The sequence below is a fragment of the Dioscorea cayenensis genome, unplaced genomic scaffold, assembly GCF_009730915.1.
Source record: "Dioscorea cayenensis subsp. rotundata cultivar TDr96_F1 unplaced genomic scaffold, TDr96_F1_v2_PseudoChromosome.rev07_lg8_w22 25.fasta BLBR01000731.1, whole genome shotgun sequence".
NCBI classification, from domain to species: Eukaryota; Viridiplantae; Streptophyta; class Magnoliopsida; order Dioscoreales; family Dioscoreaceae; genus Dioscorea; species Dioscorea cayenensis.
Window position 1 is genome coordinate 7688 of NW_024087122.1, and position 19423 is coordinate 27110.

The 19423-nt window shown below is 42.4% G+C and overlaps 1 non-coding gene across 1 annotated transcript; it reads left to right on the forward strand.

The window, feature by feature from the left end:
• The first annotated feature begins 18931 nt into the window (after positions 1–18931).
• Positions 18932–19038, forward strand: LOC120254916. The gene has a single exon (XR_005534809.1). It is a non-coding gene; the product is annotated as a small nucleolar RNA R71 (small nucleolar RNA).
• Positions 19039–19423: the final 385 nt, after the last annotated feature.

Below are 19423 nucleotides of genomic sequence, written 5' to 3' on the forward strand. Positions count from 1 at the left end.
AATACCCCTTCAAGCTCATTAATGATCTAGTACATGCGAGTAGGTCACATCTACATGCACAACTCAACAAAGAACGAAGGATCCCTCCATTTTATTTTTCCAGACATGAAGAACAATGATCCAAGACATAAATCAACCCAATGCATATCAAATAAAAGTATAGCATCCAAAATACATGATGAACCCCCAAAGGTTCACATACATCCGGTGGCCTTGGGGGTCTAGTGTGCCATCATACAAACAAGTATAACAAACTCAATAAAAACAAGAAACAAATGCATAAGTTGCACTCCCTAGTCCGAATGGTGATGAAGAAGAGCAATGTCTGGGCCGATTGACGCTTCCTCTAGCCCAATGAATGTCGAATGCTCCTCCTCCCTTGATGATGAAGATTTAACCTTGAAGTTCAAGCTCTTGATCACCTCCAAGCCTCAAGCCAAGCTCTACCCGGATGATGTCTTCATTTTTCCTCCTTCTTCCTCCCTAAGTGATGGCTGCCAAAAACGTTCGAAGAGAACCCTCCAAATGCTCTATTATACCCCCCAAGCATACCCCACCCCCTCGGTATGGAGGTCGTATGTGGCTCAAAAAGAGACTCAAAACTACCCCAAAAGCCATCCATACCGAGTCAATAACGGGGTCAATGATGGGGTCTATGAGGGGGTCGATGATGGCCTCATTGAGTCAGTATGAACCAAACAAAAGTCAATATCAGGATCAATCATGGCCTCATTGAGGCAGTATGCCTTCAAACAAATGCTTCTCTTCTATAGCTACAATGTTCATCTCGGTGTCAATCATGGCCTCATTGACGCAATATGCCTTCAAACAAATACTTCTCTTCTCTAGCCACAGTGTTCATCCCGATGTCAATCCCGGGCAGCATTGAGGCCGTATGGCCTGGATCAATTCCTGCCTTGAAAATCATCCAGGTGCTATAGTGGGTGCTATAGTAATCTTGCTACGATTACCCACTCGCTATAGTACTCCGATTACATGTAATCTACTACAAGAATATATGCTACGATTGCCTTCCATGGCATTTTTCATGCCCTCATGAAGCAAATAATACGTGATTAAGCATAAAATGGGCATCAATTCTTATTAAAGTACATACTAACAATAACAAATACATATACTAAAATATGTACATTTAGACACTTAACAAATATCCCCACACCTAAGTGTTTGCTTGCCCCCAAGCAAACAAATCATGAAAAACAAAAATAATGATAACTGGCTAAATGTATCATATCCGGCTTAAATAAATATAAGAATATACAAGCACTGGAAAATGATATATAGATAATGAGTTACAAACAGTAAGCACAACAGAAAGATCATGTCTTACTTCTTATATGTCTGTGCCATGTGTGTGAACCATGTATCTCATTTGCCCTGATCTGGTCCACCTTACTGACTTCGATCAATACAGCTCTAGATGTTAATCACTCCACAAACAAGGAATACTAAGTCTTAGAGTGCTAAGTGCTACTTCAATGAATAGGTAAGATCCTTCTAATTCATGAACTTGAACTAACTCTCATTTTTCTTCTCAGAACCTCCAGTTGGCAGTCAACAAGATCACTAGGGTTATTATTATTATTATTATTATTATTATTATTATTATTATTATTATTATATTTTTTTATGTCCAACTAACATAGACTGCACCAAAAAATCTTTCTGGATGGTGCACATGCCAGTTAGGCACAAGAGCCACCCAACTACTCGATTACAGTCTACATAGACACATTCATGCTTCATTAGCAGAGGAATACTGACATAGACTCATTTTTTTTCATTCACACTAGATCACATCTTCAGTCTACTTTACATTCCATTAAACTAGGGCTAGCTCAGCAAGACTTAGAAGTTCTTAAGAGTTCATTGAAAGATAGAACTTAGTGTTCTAAGGCCAAATACTCGAAGTTGTGTGTTAAGCATACAAGAGAGTTAGAGTAGTCATGTTGGCTATTCCCAAGACATGAACACAAGATTCAGTGCACAAGAAAATACTAGAGGTGAAACAGGATTCAATAGAGCATAAAAAGCATGCAACACACATCAATCATTAAACCATGCTAGAAGAGTCTTACAATAATGAACAAGCCATCATAGGTAACACTAGCATGTAAATAATGACCCTAATACATGAAATACACCCATCCCCACACCTAGTTTTGTACATTGTTCCCAATGGACACTAATCATGAAAAGAACAGTAATATATACATTGAAAACAATGGAGGATGGTGAAAACAAACTTCCTTGGTTAATCTTGTGCACACGGCAAGATATGACCGAAATAAAAGGTGTTGCAAGCTTTTCATGTCAGGTCCGGCTTCCATGAAATGTGGAGAGGCTCACCAAGCTCCCTTAATACCCTGCAAGGCATAAAGGGGCATCATCATTCCAAACAAAATTTAAGATTGCAAAAAATTTAAATACTAGGGAGTAGTCAAATACACAAACTCGATAAAATAAAAAGGTATTACACAAGGCAGGTAGGGCATCCCCTTCCCAACTTATTAAAATCAAACAAACACACATGCAAGAAAAGTAAAGCAAAGAAACAAGTTGTAGAAATAAAAACAAGTGTCTATGCTCAGAAATGAAAAAAGATCATCAAAAGGTGCTGCCGATGGCAGGGCAATGGAGCAAGAAGTAGTAGTGGCTTATGAGGATGATCCACGGGAGGAGATGACGAACTGATGGAAATGCTCTGTGAGCTGGCACTGACCCTCTAAAACCTGGTAAATGTGTCCTTTCATCTCACGCTGCTCATGACGGATAGCCTGAATGCTATCCTCAATAACCTTGAACCGAGAGTTAAAGTCGGTTGTAAAAGAAGTGCCATGGGTAGCATGAGCAGGTGTATCATCGGATTCGGACACTGACTCATCTGGTTCGCACTGACTGGATTCTCCCATGGTCAAATGTGGAGCAAGTCCCGTGGTCTCATGCCTAGTCGATAATCAATGCGGGGCCGATTAAGCAGCGACATTCTAATGGATTCATCGTCATAAATCTCCAAGTACTTTGCAAATTCCAAGTGGTTCATTTTATGAATTCTTCCAAAAGCTTGGAATTGAATGGCACCTTGTCTTCGAGTAATAACACTCCTTTCATCTTGCTTCACCTCAAATAGGCTCAACACCTCCAATGTAAGTTGGCGAAAAGTGGGGTCGTCCCATTGAAAAACAATTCCGCCCCAACCATTATGAGCTAATAAGTCCTTCACTTGTTCATCCCACCCGAGTTCTCCTAGAATACTCCATTCAATGTGAAAAAGGTACAAAAGGGCTTGTTCTTTAAAATTTCATATCGGGCTTTGTGAAGAGCACTAGAGAAACAGGGTTCTTCGAGGGTGTGAGAATCATTCCTTGGTCGTTTAGAAGCGAGTTTCTTGATGTGCAGCATTCCTACATCAATAATAAACCATATAAGACTTAAAGGAATCCAACAGAATGCAAGTTGTGGCATGAAAATGGGTAAAACATTGATAAAAACAATAGAAAAGGATCCATATGGCCATATGGAGGCCGTATGGATACTATTCAAATTGTAAGAGGTTCCCATCATCATGAAATTCGAAAAACATTGTACATAAATTCAAGGAAATTCAAAACCATGATGCTCATACCACACAAGACAAGCTAAAAGCTTGAAACAATCCACAAATAAGCTCAAGAAAGCAAGAAGAAATGGAGAAAGTAAAGTTAAGCCATCACGGTTCTTACCAGCTTGAGAAAACTTGAGTGGAGCTTGTAGAAAACCACTAGATCTACTTCTCAAAGAGATAAGGAGATGAATTAGAACAAGAAATGATGAGATCCGGCCATGGTTGATGGCTAATGAAGGTTAGAGTTCCGTTGCAGAAGAAGGAGAATGAAAAAAGAGAAAAGGTGACAAGATTCTCAAGTAAACTCAACCTCATATGGCCTTAATGAGGACCTCATTGAGGTCGTATGCTCTAGTTATTCTTCTCATTTTAGGGCAGATGGCCTCAATGAGGTCCTCATTGTGGCTGTATGCCCTAGTGTTTTTTCTCTAAATGTGGCAGACGACCTCAATGAGGACCTCATTAAGGCCGTATGCCCTAGGCTTTCTTCTTTGGTTGGGGCAGATGGCTTCAATGAGGCTGTATGCCCTTGAAATCATGCTTTAAAGCTTCAAGTACTTCTCCAAACACATGGGCATGGCTACAAAGTGTTCCAAAAATATCTCCAACATGAAATAATGGTTCAAAATTTTGATCTAATGCATGAAATGATAACCAAAACAAGTGTTTCTCATCGATGAACACAAGTAAACAACCACATAGACGGTGATAATAATATACAAAGCTATTAGAGCATGGACTTATTCACATTCACAACTCTAAAGAAAATACTAAAAGAGCACTAACATGAACACAATGAACATGAAATTAAACTCCCGAATGGTTGGGTTGCCTCCCAAGAAACGCTTGTTGAACGTCATGAGCCTGACGTACATTGTTGCTTACCTCATGGGGGTTTGAATAGTGAAAAAGTTACCCCCGGTCATCTTTTAATTGTTGCTTCTTTCCGGTAAATTCAACGACATCAATGAATGAATTTCAAATTGTTCATGAGTAAAGGGAGGTGAAGATTGTACATTCTTTTCTTGAGGTGTTGGATGAGAATGAGTGATACCTTTCTTCTTCCTTCCATGGACCTCCCTCCAAATTTTTTTCAACATTGAATCTGTTCTCTGTTTTACTTTAGCATTGGTACACATAAACTTCTCCTTTGTCTTCTTCAAATTAGAACTTGAAAATGGAGGGTGAGGTTCTTCTTGATCTTCATTTCCTAGCTCCCCCAAGTACTCATCCAATGGGTTCAATGATAGCACATCTTGCACACAATCAAGAATTAAAAATTCAGTTTCATCAATAAAATAAAGCATGTCATCATGGTCCAATGAGTGTTTCATGGCCGCCAGTAGAGGGTATACTGCTTCTTCCTCTCCAACCCTTAATCTTAATTTTTCTCCTTTAAGGTCAATTAGGGCACCAGAGGTAGTAAGGAATGGCTAACCAAGAATCAATGGTGTGTCCACATCTTCATCAATATCCATGATGACAAAATCCACCGGTAACACAAATTTGTCCACACGGACAATCACATCCTCCACAATCCCACGAGGCTTCCTTGTTGATCAATCTGCCAGTTTAAAATTATCCTCATGGGTGTAAGTTCATCTAGACCAAGCTTTAAATACATGGAATAGGGCATAACATTGATTATCGCTCCTGAGTCATCTAAGGAATTTTCTTGAACTCCACCCTCAAGTACGCATGGAATTATGAAGCTTCCAGGTCTTTCAATTTTTGTGGGAGCATCTTCTCCAAAATGGCTGAACAATTCCCTGTGAGTGCAACTGTGTCCTCTTCTTCCAGTTTCCTATTGTTTGTAAGTAGTTCTTTTAAAAACATGGCATACTTGGCCATTTGAGTTAAAGCTTCCACTATCGGGATGTTTATGGGGAGTTCTTGAAGATATTGATAAATTTTCTTAATTGAGCATGCTCCTTATCTTACTTCAATCTGGCTGGATAGGGAATTGGTGGTCTGTATTCAAATGGCTTTCATGAATCCCTTGGTGGAATTTCCTTGTTTTCACCTTGCTTACGTTTCTTAGAAACTTTCTCAACTATGTTGGCGTCTTTCGCTTCGGCTAGCCCAGTTTCCTTGACACTTGGGTCAACTTCGATCCTTGTCTCAATTTGTCTCCCGCTTCTAAGTGCAATGGCCTTCAAGTGCTCTCTTGGGTTCTCCTGAGTGTTGATAGGAAGACTGCCTGAAGGTCGTTCAGAGTTTGCTTTAGCTAGTTGCCCCACTTGGTGCTCAAGGGCTTGTACAGAAGCTTGAAGATTCCGCAAAATGGAGCCTATCTTATTGCACTGTCCAGCATGTTGAGTGAGTTGAGCATTCACCTTACTGAACAGAGTATCCATACTGCTTGTTATGCTATTAAACCTTGATTTAGTGTTAAAAATAAACTTGGAAAGCACATCCTTAGTAGTGAATCTCTTCTTCAGTATTTGTTGTTGCATTTGGGAACCTTGTGGAGGTGGTGCAGATTTTTGTTATAGCCCCTGATTCCAAGAAATTTTTGGGTGGTATTTCCACCCCGGATTATAAGTTATGCTGTAAGGGTTTCCTTATGACCTTTGTCCCCCAATATAATCAACATTCTCAATTGGGGTGATGGAAGAGCAAGGAATAGGACATTGGGCTACTCCATGCCCTCCACCACAAGTGTTATAACTCATCACTGACTCTGACTTCGAGCTACTATCCATGAGCATGTCTAGCTTCTTAGACAACACATCAACCTTTGCAACAAGAGCATCATTGGTACTAACTTCATAAATTCTGGCCCCATTTCGTATTGCACCTCTTGAAGCCCAATGAGACTCATTGCTTGCCATTGATTCAAGGAGTTGCTCGGCTTCATCGGGGTACTTGTTGCTAAGAGATCCACCCATTGCGGCATCAATTAATTGATGAGTTGCATAGTTTAACCCGTTGTAGATGATCTGAACCTGCATCAAAGAAGCAAATCCATGATGGGGGCATCTTCGAAGGAGGTCTTTGAATCTCTGATATGCTTCGAATAATGGTTCTGACTCTCCTTGCTTAAAAGCTAAAATTTCTTGCCTTAGCTTCACCGCTTTGCTAGGAGAATAGTATCTTCCCAAAAAATTTTCAACCATATCTTTCCATCTTTTGATCGATCCTGGTGGTAAGGATGTGAGCCACCAGTATGATCTATCTCTCAAACTGAATGGGAATAGTCATAGCCGGATCGCGTCGTCTATTGACAATGCCCTTGCATATGTCCCACAAGTGCACGGGTTTGTCGAGCAATAAAATCTCAGGTGAGTGGGTATCGTATCCACAAGGAGTAGGGAGTAAAAATACTTAAATTGTTTCTTAACCAAGTGAAGATAAATAATGATTGTGTTGACAAGATGTAATGTAAACAAGAATAAAAGAAGCAAGAAAGAAAAGCACAAGTGAGAGATAAGGCAATCGATATAAATAGGGTACTCGGATATTGTTCCGCCTAGGACAATCATTTCAAGTGCAAAACTGACTATTATGAATCCTAACTAATGCATTAGTGAGTCGTAGAAATCTTTCAATACACGGTCCCAAATCTAAGGTCAACCGTGACTAACTCCTTAGCATGTCCCGAAGGAGAAATCGAATAATCTTAACCTCGCACTCGGATAGAATCGCATGGAGTTCTAGGGATTCCAAGTGATAAACCCTCTTCCTAGATATAGACCTAACCTTTTGGTCCAGGTGAGAGGTCCCTAGTCACAATTAATCCCTTGGTGCTAGAATCACTTCAACGCTTTATTCCGTTGCCCCTAAAACTAAGCCCCAGTGGAAGGTCATCCCTTAGCCCATTCACTCTACTATGACAGCAAAGAAATCAAGGAAATAGAGCTTGGATAAATCACATCGGACGGGAAAAGGGGCGCTCCACTACCTCTCGACTCGCCCTTCCGACCCTCTCCAATCTAGCTTTGTCTAACCCTCGTGGTGTGTCACTCACTCACAAGGGTTACGAATATGAACTCTCAACCCTAGTATCACTCTAAGGGAGGATTCAATCAATCAAACATTAAAGATTGGAACTCCAATAAAACATCAATTAATGAAAGCATAATAGAAGGGTTAATGAAACAAATACATCCTAGGGTTCACAAATCCAAGTACCCACTAGGCAGTTTAGTTCTCCATGGAGCTAGTTACAGTCAACAATGAACTTGAATGTAAAAACAAGTAAAGCATAGAAAAACCCCTCTACAGTCGTGACAATGGTCTTGTGGAGAAGCCTCGTCACCTCAAAAGGTATCCTTGTCGAGTCTAGGACACACTTCGCTGGATCAATGCCGATGAAAGCTCTCCCAATAACCTTCTTCCAAATGGAGCGCGATGTCAAAGCCAAAAAACCTTCCCAAAAAACCCTGTCAATACCTCTCAAAACCCTAGCCGCACTCCCCTCTCAAATTTCAGAAAGAATGGTGAAAAGAATGCTGAAATCAGGGTTTAATCGCGGCTTAAATAGAGCTGGAATCGGGCATCAACACACCCATGTGGATTTGCCACATGGTCCTGTGGAATTTCCGCATAGGCGTGAATAATTTCCACACGCCCGTGTGGATTCTCCGGAATTATCTTTTTTGTCCTGCTATAAACAGTACCTACTACAATAATTTGCTACAGTGCCCTGCTGCAGTACTGGCCAAAACACTCCCAAATCCATGTTTTTATCAAGGTAATGTCAACGGGCACACGTTTCCTTTGTAGATTGTTTTTCTTTTTTCAATAACCGGCCTCATTGGTGAAGATCTTGCTATCAATGCACAAGCTGGGATAACTGAATGTTACTGCCTTTGTGCCCCTCCAAACCATTATTCTAGCTTGAATACATGGAGGTTGGCACACATTCTCGCATCTTGAACCCGACTTAAGTCTTCGCGTTTAACCCTTCTCAAGATTTCCTCCAAATAGTGCGTTCATGATCTACATTGGCTTCTTTCTTTAACATTCGGCTTCAAAACCTTATATGCATGAAAGTAACACAAATGCACAAGTATTAGCGCTAAAACCAGATAAAAGTAATGCTCATCATAATGAAAGAATACTTTGCATTCTTATCACACAAGCACTTATCAAACTCCCCCACACTTAAGCTTTTGCTTGTCCTCAAGCAAAAATTAAAACATTAAAGTATAGACAAAGGAAATATTCGAAGTGCTTGGCCTTAGGTTCACCAAAGCATAAAAAGAGAGCATTCTACAAGTAAGGGAAATTTCAACATTAAATACGAAAAATCAATGCTCTACCTACAAACTTGAATAAAAAAGGATAACAAACCCGAAATCGTGTAAGTGTGTAAACTCACTCAAAACAACCCAAAGTATACTCCTCAAAGTTGTATGTATAAGGGACTTATTTATTTACAAAAGGTAACAAAAATTCAAAAAGGGTAGTAATTTCACACATCCTCTAAGGTAGCCCTTTCCAAAGCGGCCGCTAAGGTGGCTTTGACACTTTCGAGGTGGTAGCTCTTTCTACTAGGGTGGTAGCTTTCACACATCACATGAGATAGCTCTTTCTCTCATTAGGGCATAACTAGTATCTGACTTATGAGAGTAGCTTCATACTTCATAGGTGGTAGCTTTTTCCACCCAATAAGCACAATTAAACAATAAAACTATATTGTTCTTCCTTTTCCATTTTTTCATTTTTTTTAATTAACAAAAGAAACAACAATAACTAGTAGCTTTAACATCGAACTTGAGTTTCCAAAAGAGTTTAATGAGCGAGTAGTGCAACAAATGTCAATCGGGCAAAAATTCCTAGAAATCCAAGCAAGAACTAGAGCATGAGAACATTAAATGTTAAAAAGTCTCCTAAACTCAAGAATACAATCATTGCAACTAAGATGAACCGCCATTGGCTATGTGAGTGACAAGATCCCCTTGCGTATATCCCGTAAGTGCACGGGTTTGTCGAAGTAATAATCCCGGATGAGGGGATATCGAATCCATAGGAAGTAGGGAAATAAAAAAACACTTAATCCGCTTCTTAGCTATGTGAAAGATCAGTAGTGATAAGTGTGACAATGATTCAAATCTCAAAAGTAAAAACAACAAGTAAAAGAGCACGAGTAAAGGAGGAGGTAAGGCAATCGGTAAAGATGGGGTACTCGGATAATGCTCCGCCTAGGACAATCGTTCAAGTGCAAGAACCCTCTATTATGCTTCCTAATCGATGCAATGGTGAGTCGTGGAAATCCTTAAATACATAGTCCCAAATCTAAGGTCAACTATGCCTAACTCTATACATGTCCCAGAGGAGAGATTAGATAATCTCTCAACCACGCACTCGAATAGAGGTGCAATGAGCTCTAGGGATTCCAAGTGATAAATCTCTTCCTAATTATAGACCTAAACCTTTGGTCCGGTGGAAAAGTCCCTAACCACGATTAAGCCCTAGATACTAAGATCACCTCAACGCTTCACTCCGTTGCATGTGCAACTAAGCCCCATCGGAGGGTCATCCCTTAGACCATTCACTCTATTATGGCCACAAATAACTCGAGGAACGGAGGTAGAATCTATCACGCCGGAGGGGAAAAGGGACGCTCCTGTACCTCTCGACTCACCCTCTCAACCCTCTCCAACCTAGCTTTGTCTAACGCTCGTGGTGTGTCACTCACTCACAAGGTTACCAATAAAAACTCTCAACCCTAGTGTCACTCTAAGGGAAATGTTCATACAATCAAGCATTCAAGGTTGGAACTCACAACAAACATCAATTAATTGAAAGCATAATAAAGAGATTCAATGAAACAAATACATCCTAGGGTTCACAAATACCCAAGTACCCACTAGGGGTTTAGCTCTCGAATGTAAAAGCAATGAATCCATAGAGAAACCCCCTCTATAGTCGTTTCGATGGTCTTGTGGAAAGCCCTCTAATCGTCGTCCAAGGATTCCCTTGTCCGGTATAGGATACGCCTCGACGGAAGCTCCCCTACCAACCTTCTTCCAAAGGAATGATGATGTCGGACCCGTAGAACCTCTCCAAAACCCAAGCCAATACCTCTCAAAGCCCTAGCCGAAACCCTCTCTCAAGTTGTGGAAAAGATGGAGAAAAGAATGCTGAAATCAGGGCTGAATCTGCTTTAAATAGGGCTGGAATCAGGAATCCACACGCCCCTATGGGCGCCCCAGTGGAATTTCCGCACGGGCGTGGCTAATTTCCACACGCCCCTATGAACAATGTTGCTACAGTACCTAGCCTAAAATACTTCCCGAATCCATACTTTCATCGAGGTGACGCAAATGACCACACGTTCATGTCGTGGATCACTTTGCTTCTTTAATGACGGACAAGTTGTTGGAGATCTTGTTCTATGTGCATAAGTCAGAATGCTTGAGTGTGTCTACCCTTATGCCCCTCCAAATGGTTGTGCTAACTCAAATACGAGGAGGTTGGCACACACTCTAGCATCTCACACCCGACCTATGTCTTCGCGTTTAAACCTTAGCAAGATTTCCTCCAAAATCGGTGCATTATGATCCACATTGGTTTCTTTCCTTCATACTCGGCCTCACAACCCTACCTACATAAAAGTAACATAAAAACACAAATATTAGTGTAAAAACCTGAGAAAAGTAATGCTCAACGTAAGGAAGGAACGCTTCGCATTCATATCGCACAAGCACTTATCTAACTCCCCCACACTTAAGCTTTTGCTTGTCCTCAACACTCAACATGAAGAAAATATTAAAAGTGCTTGACCTTAGGTTCACCAAAGTATACAAAGAGAGCATTCTACAAGTAAGGGAAATTTCAACACTAAATATGAAAGATCGAAGCTCTAGTAAAAAACTTGAATAAAAAAGGACAACAAACCCGAAATCGTGAAAGTGTGTGGACTCACTCAAGTCAACCCAAGGTATACTCCTCAAAGCTCTAAGTATAAGGGACTTATTTATCTACAGCAAGAAAGTAACAAAAATTTAAAGATGGTAGTAGCTTCACACATTCTCTAAGGTAGCCCCTTTTCCCAAGCGGCCGCTAAGGTGGCTTTCACACTTTCGAGGTGGTAGCTCTTTCTACCGGAGTGGTAGCTTTCACTCATCCTATGAGATAGCTCTTTCTCTCATTAGGGCATAACTAGTATCCAACTTATGAGAGTAGCTTCATACTACATAGGTGGTAGCTCTTTCAACCCAAAATGCAAAACAATCAAGAAAACTATTTTGTTCCTTCTTTTCATCATTCACTTTTTTTCTAGAATTTAACACAAGAAACAACTATAACTAGTCCCTTTAACATCGAACATGAGTTTCCAATAGAGTTCAAAGAGTGAGTAGTTCACTGAGTGTAATTCGGGCAAAAATTTCTAAAAATTCAAATAAAACTAGAGCATGAAGATATTCAATGTTAAAAATTCTCCTAAACTCAAGAATACAATCATTGCAACTAAGGTGAACCTCTATTGGCTATGTTAACATGGATATCAATCAAGAACAATAAAAAGGATGTGTGCAGCAAAAACTCCCCCCCACACTTAAGTTGTACGTTGTCCCCAATGTACACATGCAAGCTCACTCAAAACAATATATGTGGGAGAATATATATGGGAGAAGCAATCAAAACAATACTCCCTTGACTCCTAGTGTTGCGTTTGATGAAGCTAAATCCTTGGGAGTAGTGTTCCAACGGGTTGTGAAGCTCACACACTCAAGTGCCAAAGCACTTTGGCCGTGCCCATGACAAAGTCTCAATTCCGCAATTGACAAGACCATCTGCATGCGTATACGAGGGGATTCAGTGAAGCTCAATAAAAACAAAATAACTCTAGTATATATAAAAGATAGATAATGAATACAACTCGAGATGCAAAATGAAAATAAACTCAGAAGCAGAATCCTTTCTGAGTGAACAAGTCTAAAATAAAATTCAAAATAAAGAAAATGCAGAAAAATAAAGTCAAATGTCGGTGCCATGCTCTGTCGGCTCCTCTGCTACTGCTGGTGGTGGGGAAACATAAGGTGGATCCACCGGTGCTGGTATAGGAGATGGGGGTGCAGGAGATGCCAAGGGGGCTGAGGAGTCCTCAGTCGCAAGACAAATGATGAGGCGACGTCTCGCTCCAAGATCTGTTGTAATACATCGAAACGTGCCATAAACTCTGTGTACTGAGTAACCTGCATAGCCCTAATCTCGGCAATCTCTGCTCAAGCCTCAGCCACCTCTGTCTGTATTCCTACCACCGCACCCATGAGCCTCTCCAAGAGATCATGGGCTCGAGATGGTGAAAACATACGTATGGGGGGAGCGTCCTCTGCCGCCGAAGGTGCCTCGGTCTCCATCGGTGCTGATTGAGGCTGGGGAGCAGGCTAGGAAGCCTCGGCATGATCACCCTCACCCTCAGCTATCTCTGGAGCTGGTAGTACCAACACATAAACCCCTGTCCGAACTCTACGGACCATGTCCATCAATCTTAGTGTCTCTAAACTCAGGGGGGTAGGTACACTCGTCTTCTTAGCCCCACGAATCACATCCAAGAGACCCATGCCCAGCACTAATCTCGTAATGTAGGGGCCCGAGAAGATCGCTCCCAGTCTAGTATAATGCCCCTGATGTCTGATGTACTCTGCCATGATGTGTCCTAAGTGAATCGTTACACGCTGCACAATCGAGTACAAGTACAGAAGTTCCTGTCGGCTCAGAACACCTAGTGCTATCACCACGGCCATTCACCGACCCTACTCATGATGGCATGTAAATATCTGTATGCAGGTCGGGAAAGACACGTGGCCTTGGACACCCCCGGCTTGTACTGACCCTGACAACATAGCACTCTATAAGCTCTCTGCGGGGTCAAGGCTCCAGGATAATCAGTCGGTAAGTGAGAGTACTTCTCAGTGTCTGTGAATGCCTCCTCATACAGCCAAGTAGACGGGCGAGTAACTCAAGCTATGGTGGTGTCCAAATACTCCGAACCGAATGGCATCAATCTTGTCAAAGCTCGAATAGGATCTATCGAAATCAAATGATGACAAGACCTCCAGTAGCGAGCTCTCGTATGGTCGGGCTCTCTAATAGTCAATAGCGCCTCCAACCACCCTATCGATACGAGATCCTCGACCTCATCTGCAAACTCGTCTCCCTGCTATAGATCTCTCAGTATACTCGTATCAAGGAATCGAGTCTGTCCAAAACAAACTCTCGGCAGTCGCTCAAAATGAACCCTGTGCTCCGGAATGGTGAAACTCATGTCCTCAGACTCAGAAGATGACTCACACAACCGCTGATCAGCTTGCTTCTTCGACCGGGGTGCCATAATCTATAAAATTTGAGAAGAAATCGGTCAAACAAGATGATAAAGCATTACTGCAGAATTCCATACGGTCGTGCAGAATTTCCGCACGCCCATGTTGATCCACGGGGCGTGAAAAACCCGCACGGCCAAGCCTTAAAAATCTAAAAATAAATCTTAAAACTACTTCTAACTTTGTTCTAAACATGACTAATCCCCCTAATTGAAGTAGCAAAAGAGTGTCTGACAGGATTCATCGAATTTAATCATGAATTGACGAAGAAATCAAGAAAAAAGAAAAAGAGGGCTCACCGACGAGTTGAGATGAGAAACTTAAGATTCGACTGGAAAACCTCATAATAACTCCACCAAATTGACAAAAGGAAGTCAGGGAATGATGTGAGGGCGTTCTCAGAGGAATAGAGGATGTGAACAAGGAAAGAAACGACTCCTCTTTAAAAAGAAGTCGCGCCCCTTGGCGTTCTGTGCATCCATACGGGCGTGTGGAAATTACCCATGCCCGTGTACCTCATTAAGGGAGCTCCACAGGGGCAAATCCACACCCATGTGCGCTCTCAGGAGAAACTCGCACAGTCTCTAAATGCCCCTCCATGGGCGTGAGGAAATTATGCACGCCCGTACGCCAGACCAACAGGGGAAGATGCACGCCCCTGTAACTGCTCTGGATATCCGAGAAAATCTCCTAAGTGTTTCGCATGCCAGTGCGGCAATTACGCACGGGCATGGACATTCACAATCTCAACTCACAGGGGCAAGCGCACGCCCCTGTGTCTTCTAAGGATGGTGCGAGCTCCTCACTAGAGATTCGCACGGGCGTCTAGAAATTACCCACGCCCGTGCAGTCTTCACAAGGTCGCCCACAGGTGCGAGTTCACGACCCTGTGTGCTCTCGGGATAATTTGACAAACTTTTTAAGAAATCATACGCCCGTGCGGAAATTACCCACGTGCGTGCGATATTTGCATGGTCGTTCACAGGGGCAGCCGCACGCCCCTGTGCCTTCTTTGGATGAGCTCGCAATATAAATCCACGGGCGTGCGGAAATTCCACATGCCCGTGGTTTTCACTAAATGCCTTAGAAAAACCTACAGGCTCTGTAGAAAGTTTCTAAACATGTTTACACATTCAGAGCCTTCCCTAGTATGCAAGTTTTACCAGTGAAAAACATGGAATAAAGCTCAAACGACACAACTTCGCGAATTCCACAAGAAAACTCACGATCAATACTCAAAGCCCACAAGAAAATCTCAGCAAAAGCATCTAAAAATCAAGACGCCAACACTTAACAAATTATTCATGCAAACAAACTAAACTAGAAGATAAGAAACAACAAACACTTGCCTCCCAAGAAGCTCTTGTTTAATATCACTAAGCTTGACGTACCTTGTCTTACCTCACGGGGGTTCATAGATGAAGGTTGCCCTCTTACCCATGACTTGAAAGCATGATGTGCAAAGTCTCTTGAGGATAGAGGGTGAATTATCGGGCTTCGGACCACCTAGCGATGGTTCATCCAACTCTTTCGGTTTACGGACGTCTCCAATAGCCTTGGAGTGTTTCCGGTGGTGTCTCCTAGCCCTCTTCATTTTCTGGAGCACCTACTTCAAGATACCCGTGGTAGATGGTACTTCTTCCGCCGAGCCAAGCATCATTACTTCTTCATAATCCTCCTCTTGGTCGAATAAACCCTAGTATAGGTCCGGATTGAACATTTCCTACATGGCTTCAGCAAGGCGGTATGTAAGCTTGTCATCTCCAAACCTCAAAGTTAGCTCTCCGCCGTCCATGTCAATCAATGCTTGGAAGTTCGCAAGAATGGTCTCCCAAGTATCAAAGGTACATCCACATCCTCATTGACGTCTAGCACTACCAAGTCAACCGGAAAATGTACTTGTCCAACTTGACAAGCACATCTTCAATGATGCCTCTCGGATGTTGCACTATTCGGTCCACTAGTTGCAAAGTCATCCGAGTAGGCCTAGGCTCGCCCAAGCCTAGCTTTTGAAAGAAGGTGTATGGCATAAGCTTGATTGATAAGTGCTTGAGTAGACATATTTTTATATATGTTTTACATGCATTGAGCATCATTTTTACTGTGGTTTATGTCTCATATTGTGTATTTGGTGTTCTTTTATGCATATAGGTTGTGAATGCCTTGAAGAGTAAAAAGGAAGCAAAAGATAGGCTATAAAAGACACAATGTTGGGAGTTCTTGTTCAATTCAAGGACCAAGACACGAGAGCGAGTTGATAAGCGTGGAGATGTGTGCCAACTTCCAAAAAGATTCAAGTCAATTCACCATTTGGAAGGGCACAAAGGCAGCCACATCTTCATATTCCTTCTCTTTGTGAAGATTGCAAGACCTCTCAAAGATACGTCGATGAAGAAAAGTTTTATAGCCTACCACATGGGACGTGTGCCCGGACATGTGGCCTTAAGAAAAAGTGTTCGGATCGCGTTTTGTGAAAAAAATCACTGTGCAATTTCACTCGTAGTAGTTACGTAGCAAAAAAATAATGTTCACGCGGCCGTGTGGAAATTCTTGCGACCCAGCGGCATGCGTGGAAAATCCACAGCGGGGCGTGAGGGCACGTGACGACGCGATCTAAGTCCTATAAATAGCCCGTTTTGCCCTATTCTTTCTCATCTTTTTAGTGCGGCTCTTGAGGGTGAGGCGGCTAGGGTTTGGAGTGGAGGTCTTTGCGGCTTTGAGGCGCTTCGTCACCAACTTTGATCGATTCCTCCTCCGTCATAGCATCAAGGAAGCCACCGGTGAACCTAGCTCGGAGTGGGTCCTTCAAGGCGTCGAAGCTCTCCATCAAGGCCATCGAGTTCATATATAAGAGGGTTTATTTCTATGGTTTTAATGTACTTTCATTCATTGATGGTGTGTTTTGTATGTTGCTCCATGGAGAGCTAAAACCCTAGAGGATATTTGGGCTTGTGAACCCTAGGATTCTCATACTTTTGTGGATTTGCTTAGTGTTTCTATTTAATCCGAGTTTGATTAAGTTTTTAATCTTGTATTCTCATTGCTTGCTTGTTTAATTAATCCTTGTGGTTGATTGGATTTGCATAATTTGTTACTTTGATGTGAGAGAGGTCTCCATTAGAGTTAGAACTTCAAGGTTAAAGAGGGTTGAGAGGGTGAGTCATGAGATAGTGGAGTGTCCCTCTCCCTTCCGATTGAGTGTATTCTATCTCCGTTCCCTAAGCTCTATGCAACCATATTTGGTGTAGGCGTGAGATTGAGAGATTTCTCCGCCCGGGACCTTGTAGGGGTTAGGATCCTTCGCGGGGAATTAGGGTTGGATCAATCTTTAGGAATCGGATACACCTCTTGGAATCCCTAGAGTGCTTTGTAGTCATATGTGGTGTGAGGTGTTGAGATTGAGCGATTTCTCCACCGGGACCTCGTAGGGGGACTAGTATCGGTGATCTAGAGATAGACCCGATTATGTTTGGATTTCCACGACTTAACTTACTCATCATAGAAACACTTTGCTTATCCGGTACCTAATACACGAATCCTAGGGGAGCATTGCCGAATACCCCCACTTTTCTTGATTGAGATTCTCCTTCCATTTTACCCTTGCATATTACGTCTCCGGTGTTCATCTCTTCGCACATTAGATCACCACACTATCCCATTATCATTAGGCTAGATAGCGAGAGAAGAAGTTAGTACTAGTAGCCCACTGTTCCCGTGGATTCGACTACCCGACTCACGGGTATTTATTACTTCGACACCCGTGCACTTGCGGTACACACACACACATATTTGGACGTGTCATTGATATTGGCCCCTAAGTCCGCCAATGCCATTTCCTTAACTAGGTTGCCAATATTACATGGAATGATGAAGCTTCCCGGGTCTTTCTTCTTGTTCGGCATATTTTTTTGCAATACCGCCGAGCATGAAGCATCTAAAATCACTGAAGCACTTTCCTCCAACTTCCTCTGGTTAGTCAACAAGTCTTTCAAGAACTTCGCATACTTAGGCATTTGGGCCAATGCCTCAACAAAAGGAATATTGATGTGGAGTTTGCTTGAACAAACTCGAGAACTTCTTGTCTTGTTCATCCCTCTTGGTCATTTTTTTCAATCTAGAGGGATAAAGGGATTCTTGGCTTGAAAGGTGGGGGTGCCACCTCTTTCTCTTTGCTTGTTCCCTCTTCTACCTCCATAACCTTGGGTGCATGTTCTTTTGGCTTCTCACTCGCAAGCCTACTTTCAACCTCACGACCACTTCTCAAAGTGATCGTCTTCACGTGCTCTCTAGGGTTGGTCTCTGTATTGCTCGGCAAGCTTCCATGTGGCCTTTCAGAGAGAGAATTCGCAATTTGTCCCACCTGATTTTCAAGCTTATGCAAAGAGGTAGTGTGGTTACGAAGTGTAGCCTCAACTGATTCAAACCTTGTATTTGCAGATTGCACAAATCTAGTCAAGTGCTTCTCTAAGTCATTCATTCGGGTTTCCAAACCTGAGACTCTGTTTTCCACCTGAGGGGCTTGTTGTTGTTGTTGGAAACCCGGTGGCCCCATGGCCTTTTGTGGACCCTGATTACTCCATGAGAAATTGGGATGATTCTTCCAACCCGAATTGTAGGTATTGCTATATGGGTTTCCTTGAGGTCTCATGCCATTACCTACAAAATCAACGTCCTCCACCGAAGAAACATCACCGATAGAGATCGGGCAATCGGAGGGAGCATGTCCTCCACCACACCCGGTGCAATTACTCACGGTCACCACTCTATTTGAAGTTAGAAGATCTAACTTCTTACTCAAATTTTCCACTTGAGCCGCCAATGAAGTCACTGCATCTATTTCATGGAGACCGGTCACTTTTTTCTTCTCCCTAGTATTCCATTCTTAGCTGTTTAACCCCATTTCTTCAATTAACTGACGAGACTCATCGGGGGTCTTACTACCTAACTATCTCCTCTTGCCGCACCCCAGAGTTGCCTTGTACTCGGGTTCAAACCATTATAAAAGGTCTGAACAATCATCCACTCCGGGAATCCATGTTGCGGGCACTTTCTCAGGAGCTCCTTGAACCTTTCCCATGTCTCGAATAGAGACTCCAATTCCAACTGAACAAAGGATGAGATCTCGTTCCTAAGCTTTGCTGATTTTCTGGGAGGGAAATAATGGGCCAGAAAAGCTTCTACCATCTCCTCCCACGTGGTAATTGATGCTCTAGGTAATGAGCGTAGCCACTGCTTCGCTCTCCCCTTTAGGGAAAATTGGAAGGCTCACAACTTGATTGCATCATCCGTCACCCCGTTTATCTTCCACATATCACACACCTCAAGAAAGCTCTCTATATAACTGTTTGGATTTTCATCGGGCAAACCATAGAATTGTGCGGATTGCTGCAACATGTGGATGAATGCCGGCTTCATTTCAAAGTTCTAAGCTGTAATCGGGGGACGCACAATACTCATTGTGTCCCCAACACTGAAGAGTGCAGCATAATCGGATAATGTTCATTGTTGCTCATTCTATTAC